The 10,405-nt window shown below is 48.4% G+C and overlaps 2 pseudogenes; both read left to right on the forward strand.

Moving 5' to 3' along the window:
* The first annotated feature begins 4,899 nt into the window (after positions 1-4,899).
* LOC134411810 (U6 spliceosomal RNA) lies at positions 4,900-4,968 on the forward strand (annotated as a pseudogene).
* A 3,320-nt stretch (positions 4,969-8,288) lies between these two features.
* Positions 8,289-8,357, forward strand: LOC134411828 (U6 spliceosomal RNA; annotated as a pseudogene).
* The last annotated feature ends 2,048 nt before the right edge of the window (positions 8,358-10,405 follow it).

The raw sequence follows: 10,405 nt of genomic DNA on the forward strand, positions 1-10,405 counted from the left end.
TTTCTATATTTGTCCCACCTTGTCTTGTGCATCTACTGAGTTTGGTTCACTTACCTCATTGGGAAGGTGCCGTTACGGCCCATTTTCGCAATACGCGTTTTCTGTCGGAAAGGATATATGAACGTGGTTTGGGGGCAACTTTTGGAACTTTCTATACTTGCCCCACCTTGTCATGTGTATCTGGTGAGTTTGGTTCACTTACCTCATTTGGAAGGTGCCGTTACTGCCCATTTTCGCAATACACTTTTTCTGCCGGAAAGGGTATCTGAACGTGGTTTTGGGGGAACTTTTGGAGCTTTCTATATTTGTCCCACCTTGTCATGTGCATCTGTTGAGTTTGGTTCACTTACCTCATTGGGAAGGTGCCGTCACGGCCCATTTTCGCAATGCGCGTTTTATGTCAGAAAAGGTATCTGAACGTGGTTTGGGGCCAACTTTTGGAACTTTCTATATTTGTCCCAACTTGTCCTGTGCATCTGGTGAGTTTGGTTCACTTACCTCATTGGGAAGGTGCCGTTACGGCCCATTTTCGCAATACGCGTTTTCTGCAAGAACGGGTATTAGAACGTGGTTTTGGGGGAACTTTTGGAGCTTTCTATATTTGCCCCACCTTGTCATGTGTATCTGGTGAGTTTGGTTCACTTACCTCATTGGGAAGGTGCCGTTACTGCCCATTTTCGCAATACGCTTTTTCTGCCGGAAAGGGTATCTGAACGTGGTTTGGGGGGAAATTTTGGAGCTTTCTATATTTGTCTCAACTTGTCATGTGCATCTGGTGAGTTTGGTTCACTTACCTCATTGGGAAGGTGCCGTTACGGCCCATTTTCGCAATACGCGTTTTCTGCAAGAACGGGTATTAGAACGTGGTTTTGGGGGAACTTTTGGAGCTTTCTATATTTGCCCCACCTTGTCATGTGTATCTGGTGAGTTTGGTTCACTTACCTCATTGGGAAGGTGCTGTTACTGCCCATTTTCGCAATACGCTTTTTCTGCCGGAAAGGGTATCTGAACGTGGTTTGGGGGCAACTTTTGGAGCTTTCTATATTTGTCCCACATTGTCTTGTGCATCTACTGAGTTTGGTTCACTTACCTCATTGGGAAGGTGCCGTTACGGCCCATTTTCGCAATACTCGTTTTCTGCAAGAACAGGTATTAGAACGTGGTTTTGGGGGAACTTTTGGAGCTTTCTATATTTGTCCCACCTTGTCTTGTGCATCTAGTGAGTTTGGTTCACTTACCTCATTGGGAAGGTGCCGTTACGGCCCATTTTCGCAATACGCGTTTTCTGAAAGAACGGGTATTAGAACTTAGTTTTGGGGGAACTTTTGGAGCTTTCTATATTTGTCCCACCTTGTCATGTGCATCTGATGAGTTTGGTTCACTTACCTCCTTGGGAAGGTGCCGTCACGGCCCATTTTCGCAATGCGCGTTTTATGTCGGAAAGGGTATCTGAACGTGGTTTGGGGGCAACTTTTGGAGCTTTCTATATTTGTCCCAACTTGTCATGTGCATCTGGTGATTTTGGTACACTTACCTCATTGGGAAGGTGCCGTTACGGCCCATTTTCGCAATACGCGTTTTCTGCATGGACGGGAATTAGAACGTGGTTTTGGGGGAACTTTTGGAGCTTTCTATATTTGCCCCACCTTGTCATGTGCATCTGGTGAGTTTGGTTCACTTACCTCATTGGGAAGTTGCCGTCACGGCCCATTTTCGCAATACGCGTTTTCTGCAAGAACGGGTATTAGAACGTGGTTTTGGGGGAACTTTTGGAGCTTTCTATATTTGCCCCACCTTGTCATGTGCATCTGGTGAGTTTGGTTCACTTACCTCATTGGGAAGGTGCCGTCACGTCCCATTTTCGCAATGCTCGTTTTCTGTCTGAAAAGGTATCTGAACGTGGTTTGGGGGCAAGTTTTGGAGCTTTCTATATTTGTCCCACCTTGTCTTGTGCATCTACTGAGTTTGGTTCACTTACCTCATTGGGAAGGTGCCGTTACGGCCCATTTTCGCAATACGCGTTTTCTGTCGGAAAGGATATATGAACGTGGTTTGGGGGCAACTTTTGGAACTTTCTATACTTGCCCCACCTTGTCATGTGTATCTGGTGAGTTTGGTTCACTTACCTCATTTGGAAGGTGCCGTTACTGCCCATTTTCGCAATACGCGTTTTCTGCAAGAACGGGTATTAGAACGTGGTTTTGGGGGAACTTTTGGAGCTTTCTATATTTGTCCCACCTTGTCATGTGCATCTGTTGAGGTTGGTTCACTTACCTCATTGGGAAGGTGCCGTTACGGCCCATTTTCGCAATACGCATTTTCTGCCGGAAAGGGTATCTGAACGTGGTTTAGGGGCAAGTTTTGGAGCTTTCTATATTTATCCCAGCTTGTCTTGTACATCTACTGAGTTAGGTTCACTTACCTCATTGGGAAGGTGCCGTTACGGCCCATTTTCGCAATACGCGTTTTCTGCAAGAACTGGTATTAGAACATGGTTTTGGGGGGACTTTTGGAGCTTTCTATATTTGTCGTACCTTGTCATGTGCAACTGGTGAGTTTGGTTCACTTACTTCATTGGGAAGGTGCCGTTACGGCCCATTTTCGCAGTACGCGTTTTCTGCAAGAACGGGTATTAGAACGTGGTTTTGGGGGAACTTTTGGAGCTTTCTATATTTGTCCCACCTTGTCATGTGCATATGGTGAGTTTGGTTCACTTACCTGATAGGGAAGGTGCCATTACGGCCCATTTTGCGCAATACACGTTTTTGACCGGAACGGGTATCTGAACGTGGTTTGGGGGCAACTTTTGGAGCTTTCTGTATTTGTCCCAACTTGTCATGTGCATCTGGTGAGTTTCGTTCACTTACCTCATTGGGAAGGTGCTGTTACGGCCCATTTTCGCAATACGCGTTTTCCGCAAGAACGGGTATTAGAACGTGGTTTGGGGGTTACTTTTGGAGCCTTCTATATTTGCCTCACCTAGTTCTGTTAATATGGTGAGTTTGGTTCACTTACCTCATTGGGAAGCTGCCGTTACGGGCAATTTTGCGCAATACAGGTTTTTCACCGGAACTGGTATCTGAACGTGGTTTTGGGGTAACTTTTGGAGCTTTCTATATATGTCCCACCTTTTCTTGTGCAACTAGTGATTTTGGTTCACTTACCTCATTGGGAAGGTGCTGTTACGGCCCATTTTCGCAATACGCGTTTTCCGCAGGAACGGGTATTAGAACGTGGTTTTGGGGCAACTTTTGGAGCTTTCTGTATTTGTCCCAACTTGTCATGTGCATCTGCTGAGTTTGGTTCACTTACCTCATTGGGAAGCTGCCGTTACGGCCCTTTTTGCGCAATACACATTTTTGACCGGAATGTATATCTGAACTTGGTTTTGGGGTAATTTTTGGAGCTTTCTATATTTGTCCCACCTTGTCATGTGCATTTAGTGTGTTTGGTTCACTTAACTTATTGGGAAGTTGCCGTTACGGCCCAATTTGCGCAATACGCGTTTTTGCCCAGCACGGGTTTCTGAACGTGGTTTCGGGGTAAATTTTTGAGCTTTCTTTATTTGCCCCAACTTGTCATGTGTATCTGGTGAGTTTGGTTCACTTACCTCATTGGGAAGCTGCCGTTACGGCCCTTTTTGCGCAATACGAGTTTTTGCCGGAATGGGTATCTGAAAGTCTTTTCGGAGCAACTTATAGAGCTTTCTATATTTGCCTAACCCTAACCCGGATAGGTTCCGGGTTAGGTTAAGGTTCCGGGTTAGGGTTAGGTTCCGGGTTAGGGTTAGGTTCCGGTTTAGGGTTATGTTCCGGGTAAGGGTTAGGTTCCGGGTTAGAGTTAGGGTTAGGGTTAGATTCCGGGTTAGGGTTAGGTTCCGGGTTATTGTTAGGTTCCGGGTTTGGGTTAGGTTCCGTGTTAGGGTTAGGTTCCGGGTTAGGGTTAGGGTTAGGTTCCGGGTTAGTGTTAGGTTTCCGGGATAAGGTTAGGTTCCGGGTTAGGGTTAGGGTTAGGTTCCGGTTTAGGGTTAGGGTTAGGGTTAGGGTTAGGGTTAGGGTTAGGGTTAGGGTTAGGGTTAGGGTTAGGGTTAGGGTTAGGGTTAGGTTCCGGTTTAGGGTTAGGTTCCGGGTTAGGGTTAGGGTTAGGTTCCGGGTTAGGGTTAGGTTCCGGGTTAGGGTTAGGTTCCGGGTTAGGTTTAGGTTCTGGGTTAGGGTTAGGGTTAGGTTCCGGGTTAGGGTTAGGTTCTGGGTTAGGGTTAGGTTCCGGGTTAGGGTTAGGGATAGGTTCCGGATTAGGGTTAGGTTCCGGGTTAGGGTTAGGTTCCGGGTTAGCGTTAGGGTTGGGTTCCGGGTTAGGTTCCGGATTAGGTTTCGGGTTTGGTTCCGGGTTAGGTTCCGGGTTAGGTTCCAGGCTAGGGTTAGCATTAAGGTTAGGTTCCGGGTTAGGTTCCAGATTAGGTTCCGGGTTAGGTTTCGGGTTAGGGTTAGGTTTCGTGTTAGGGTTAGGGTTAGGGTTAGGGTTAGGGTTAGGGTTAGGGTTAGGGTTAGGGTTAGGGTTAGGGTTAGGGTTAGGGTTAGGGTTAGGTTTCGGGTTAGGGTTAGGGTTAGGGTTATGGTTTTGGTTACTGTTAGGGTTAGGGGTAGGGTTAGGGTTAGGGTTAGGGTTAGGGTTAGGGCTGGGGTTAGGGTTAGGGTTAGGGTTAGGGTTAGGGTTAGGGTTAGGGTTAGGGTTAGGGTTAGGGTTAGGGTTAGGGTTAGGGTTAGGGTTAGGGTTAGGGTTAGGGTTAGGGTTAGGGTTAGGGTTAGGGTTAGGGTTCGGGTTAGGGTTAGGATTAGGGTTAGGGTTAGGGTTAGGGTTAGGGTTAGGGTTAGGGTTAGGGTTAGGGTTACGGTTAGGGTTGTGCTCGCTTTGGCAACACATATACAAAAGTTGGAACGATACAGAGAAGATTAGCATGGCCCCAGCGCATCTGGTGAGTTTGGTTCACTTCCCTTATTGGGAAGGTGCCGTTATGGCCCATTTTGCACAATACACGTTTTTGACCGGAACGGGTATCTGAACATGGTTTTGGGGTAACTTTTGGAGCTTTCTATATTTGTCCCACCTTGTCTTGTGCATCTAGTGAGTTTGGTTCACTTACCTCATTGGGAAGGTGCCGTTACAGACCATTTTCGCAACACGCTTTTCCGCAAGAACCATCTGAACGTGGTTTCGGTGCAACTTATTGAGCTTTCTATATTTGTCCCACCTAGTTGTGTGCATCTGGTGTGTTTGGTGGACTTTAATTATTGGGAAGCTGCTTTTACGGTACGCTGGCGCAATCCGCATTTTTGCCCAGAACGGTTTCTGAACGTGGTTTGGGGGCAACTGTTAGAGCTTTCTATATTTGTCCCTTCCGCAAGAACGGGTGTTAGAACATCGTTTCGGGGCAACTTATGGAGCTTTCTATATTTGCCCCACCTTGTCATGTGCATCTGGTTAGTTTGGTTCAAATACCTCATTGGGATGTTGCCGTTATGGCACAATTTGCGCAATACACGTTTTTGCCAGGAACGGGTATCTGAATGTGGTTTTGGAGAAACTTTTGAGATTTCTATATTTGTCCCTCCTTGTCATGTGCATCTGGTGAGTCTGGTTCACTTTCCTAATTGGGAAGCTGCTGTTACGGCCCGTTTTGCGCAATACGAGTTTTTGCCGGAATGGGTATCTGAACGTCTTTTCGGAGCAACTTATAGAGCTTTCTATATTTGCCTAACCCTAACCCGGTTAGGTTCCGGGTTAGGTTAAGGTTCCGGGTTAGGGTTAGGTTCCGGTTTAGGGTTAGGTTCCGGTTTAGGGTTAGGTTCCGGGTTAGGGTTAGGTTCCGGGTTAGGGTTAGGGTTAGGGTTAGGTTCCGGGTTAGGGTTAGGTTCCGGGTTAGGGTTAGGGTTAGGTTCCGGGTTAGGGTTAGGTTCTGGGTTAGGGTTAGGTTCCGCGTTAGGGTTAGGGATAGGTTCCGGATTAGGGTTAGGTTCCGGGTTAGTGTTAGGTTCCGGGTTAGGGTTAGGGTTGGGTTCCGGGTTAGGTTCCGGGTTAGGTTCCGGGTTAGGTTCCGGGTTTGGTTCCGGGTTAGGTTCCGTGTTAGGTTCCGTGTTAGGTTCCGGGTTAGGTTCCGGGTTAGGGTTAGGGTTACGTTCCGTGTTAGGTTCCGGCTTAGGTTCCGGGTTAGGATTAGGTTCTGGGTTAGGGTTAGTTTCCGGGTTAGGGTTATGGTTCGGGTTCGGGTTAGGGTTCGGGTTTGGGTTAGGGTTCGGGTTCGGGTTAGGGTTAGGGTTAGGATTAGGTTTAGGGTTATTGTTAGGTTCCGTGTTACGTTCCGTGCTAGGTTCCGTATTAGGTTCCGGGTTAGGGTTAGGTTCTGGGTTAGGGTTAGGTTCCGGGTTAGGGTTAGGGTTAGGGTTAACGTTAGGGTTAACGTTAGGGTTAGGGTTAGGGTTAGGGTTAGGGTTATGGTTAGGGTTAGGGTTAGGGTTAGGGTTAGGGTTAGGGTTAGGGTTAGGGTTAGGTTCCGGGTTAGGGTTAGGTTCTGGGTTAGGGTTAGGTTCCGGGTTAGGGTTAGGGATAGGTTCCGGATTAGGGTTAGGTTCTGGGTTAGTGTTAGGTTCCGGGTTAGGGTTAGGGTTGGGTTCCGGGTTAGGTTCCGGGTTAGGTTCCGGGTTAGGTTCCGGGTTTGGTTCCGGGTTAGGTTCCGTGTTAGGTTCCGGGTTAGGTTCCGGGTTAGGTTCCGGGTTAGGGTTAGGGTTACGATCCGTGTTAGGTTCCGGCTTAGGTTCCGGGTTAGGATTAGGTTCTGGGTTAGGGTTAGTTTCCGGGTTAGGGTTATGGTTCGGGTTCGGGTTAGGGTTCGGGTTTGGGTTAGGGTTCGGGTTCGGGTTAGGGTTAGGGTTAGGGTTAGGTTTAGGGTTATTGTTAGGTTCCGTGTTACGTTCCGTGCTAGGTTCCGTATTAGGTTCCGGGTTAGGGTTAGGTTCTGGGTTAGGGTTAGGTTCCGGGTTAGGGTTAGGGTTAGGGTTAACGTTAGGGTTAACGTTAGGGTTAGGATTAGGGTTAGGGTTAGGGTTATGGTTATGGTTAGGGTTAGGGTTAGGGTTAGGGTTAGGGTTAGGGTTAGGTTCCAGGTTAGGGTTAGGTTCCGTGTTAGAGTTAGGGTTAGGGTTAGGGTTAGGGTTAGGTTCCGGGTTAGGGTTAGGTTCCGGGTTATTGTTAGGTTCCGGGTTTGGGTTAGGTTCCGTGTTAGGGTTAGGTTCCAGGTTAGGGTTAGGGTTAGGTTCCGGGTTAGTGTTAGGTTTCCGGGATAAGGTTAGGTTCCGGGTTAGGGTTAGGGTTAGGTTCCGGTTTAGGGTTAGGGTTAGGGTTAGGGTTAGGGTTAGGGTTAGGTTTAGGGTTAGGGTTAGGGTTAGGGTTAGGTTCCGGTTTAGGGTTAGGTTCCGGGTTAGGGTTAGGGTTAGGTTCCAGGTTAGGGTTAGGTTCCGGGTTAGGGTTAGGTTCCGGGTTAGGTTTAGGTTCTGGGTTAGGGTTAGGGTTAGGTTCCGGGTTAGGGTTAGGTTCTGGGTTAGGGTTAGGTTCCGGGTTAGGGTTAGGGATAGGTTCCGGATTAGGGTTAGGTTCCGGGTTAGGGTTAGGGTTAGGGTTATGGTTTTGGTTACTGTTAGGGTTAGGGGTAGGGTTAGGGTTAGGGTTAGGGTTAGGGTTAGGGTTAGGGTTAGGGTTAGGGTTAGGTTTCGGGTTAGGGTTAGGGTTAGGGTTATGGTTTTGGTTACTGTTAGGGTTAGGGGTAGGGTTAGGGTTAGGGTTAGGGTTAGGGTTAGGGTTGGGGTAAGGGTTAGGGTTAGGGTTAGGGTTAGGGTTAGGGTCAGGGTTGGGGTTAGTTTCCGGGTTAGGGTTCGGGTTAGGGTTAGGGTTTGCGTTATGGTTAAGGTTAGTTTTAGGGTTAGGGTTAGGTTCCGTGTTAGGTTCCGTGCTAGGTTCCGTGTTAGGTTCCGGTTAGGGTTAGGTTCTGGGTTAGGGTTAGGTTCCGGGTTAGTGTTAGTGTTAGTGTTAGTGTTAGTGTTAGTGTTAGTGTTAGGGTTAGGGTTGGGGTTAGGGTTAGGGTTAGTGTTAGGGTTAGGGTTAGGGTTACGGTTAGGGTTAGGGTTAGGGTTAGGGTTAGGGTTAGGGTTAGGGTTCGGGTTCGGGTTAGGGTTAGGGTTAGGGTTAGGGTTAGGGTTCGGGTTCGGGTTAGGGTTAGGGTTAGGGTTACGGTTAGGGTTGTGCTCGCTTTGGCAACACATATACAAAAGTTGGAACGATACATAGAAGATTAGCATGGCCCCAGCGCATCTGGTGAGTTTGGTTCACTTCCCTTATTGGGAAGGTGCCGTTATGGCCCATTTTGCACAATACACGTTTTTGACCGGAACGGGTATCTGAACATGGTTTTGGGGTAACTTTTGGAGCTTTCTATATTTGTCCCACCTTGTCTTGTGCATCTAGTGAGTTTGGTTCACTTACCTCATTGGGAAGGTGCTGTTACAGACCATTTTCGCAATACGCTTTTCCGCAAGAACCATCTGAACGTGGTTTCGGTGCAACTTATGGAGCTTTCTATATTTGTCCCACCTAGTTGTGTGCATCTGGTGTGTTTGGTGGACTTTAATTATTGGGAAGCTGCTTTTACGGTACGCTGGCACAATCCGTATTTTTGCCCAGAACGGTTTCTGAACGTGGTTTGGGGGCAACTGTTAGAGCTTTCTATATTTGTCCCTTCCGCAAGAACGGGTGTTAGAACATCGTTTCGGGGCAACTTATGGAGCTTTCTATATTTGCCCCTCCTTGTCATGTGCATCTGGTTAGTTTGGTTCACATACCTCATTGGGATGTTGCCGTTATGGCACAATTTGCGCAATACATGTTTTTGCCAGGAACGGGTATCTGAATGTGGTTTTGGAGAAACTTTTGAGATTTCTATATTTGTCCCTCCTTGTCATGTGCATCTGGTGAGTCTGGTTCACTTTCCTAATTGGGAAGCTGCTGTTACGGCCCGTTTTGCGCAATATGAGTTTTTGCCGGAATGGGTATCTGAACGTCTTTTCGGAGCAACTTATAGAGCTTTCTATATTTGCCTAACCCTAACCCGGTTAGGTTCCGGGTTAGGTTAAGGTTCCGGGTTAGGGTTCGGTTCCGGGTTAGGGTTGGTTCCGATTTAGGGTTAGGTTCCGGGTTAGGGTTAGGTTCCGGGTTAGGGTTAGGGTTAGGGTTAGGTTCCGGGTTAGGGTTAGGGTTAGGTTCCGGGTTAGGGTTAGGTTCCGGGTTAGGGTTAGGTTCCGGGTTAGGGTTAGGGTTAGGTTCCGGGTTAGGGTTAGGTTCTGGGTTAGGGTTAGGTTCCGGGTTAGGGTTAGGGATAGGTTCCGGATTAGGGTTAGGTTCCGGGTTAGTGTTAGGTTCCGGGTTAGGGTTAGGGTTGGGTTCTGGGTTAGGTTCCGGGTTAGGTTCCGGGTTAGGTTCCGGGTTTGGTTCCGGGTTAGGTTCCGTGTTAGGTTCCGGGTTAGGTTCCGGGTTAGGTTCCGGGTTAGGGTTAGGGTTACGTTCCGTGTTAGGTTCCGGCTTAGGTTCCGGGTTAGGGTTAGGTTCTGGGTTAGGGTTAGTTTCCGGGTTAGGGTTATGGTTCGGGTTCGGGTTAGGGTTCGGGTTTGGGTTAGGGTTCGGGTTCGGGTTCGGGTTAGGGTTAGGGTTAGGTTTAGGGTTATTGTTAGGTTCCGTGTTACGTTCCGTGCTAGGTTCCGTATTAGGTTCCGGGTTAGGGTTAGGTTCTGGGTTAGGGTTAGGTTCCGGGTTAGGGTTAGGGTTAGGGTTAACGTTAGGGTTAACGTTAGGGTTAGGGTTAGGGTTAGGGTTAGGGTTATGGTTATGGTTAGGGTTAGGGTTAGGGTTAGGGTTAGGGTTAGGGTTAGGTTCCGGGTTAGGGTTAGGTTCCGGGTTAGGGTTAGGGTTAGGGTTAGGGTTAGGGTTAGGTTCCGGGTTAGGGTTAGGTTCCGGGTTAGGGTTAGGGTTAGGGTTAGGGTTAGGGTTTGGTTCCGGGTTAGGGTTAGGTTCCGGGTTAGGGTTAGGTTCCGGGTTAGGGTTAGGTTCTGGGTTAGGGTTAGGTTCCGGGTTAGGGTTAGGGATAGGTTCCGGATTAGGGTTAGGTTCCAGGTTAGTGTTAGGTTCCGGGTTAGGGTTAGGGTTGGGTTCTGGGTTAGGTTCCGGGTTAGGTTTCGGGTTTGGTTCCGGGTTAGGTTCCGGGTTACGTTCCGGGCCAGGGTTAGGATTAAGGTTAGGTTCCGGGTTTGGTTCCGGGTTTGGTTCCGGGTTAGGTTCCGGGTTAGGTTCCGGGTTAGGTTCCGGGTTA

Source organism: Elgaria multicarinata, chromosome 20, assembly GCF_023053635.1.
Source record: "Elgaria multicarinata webbii isolate HBS135686 ecotype San Diego chromosome 20, rElgMul1.1.pri, whole genome shotgun sequence".
NCBI classification, from domain to species: domain Eukaryota; kingdom Metazoa; phylum Chordata; class Lepidosauria; order Squamata; family Anguidae; genus Elgaria; species Elgaria multicarinata.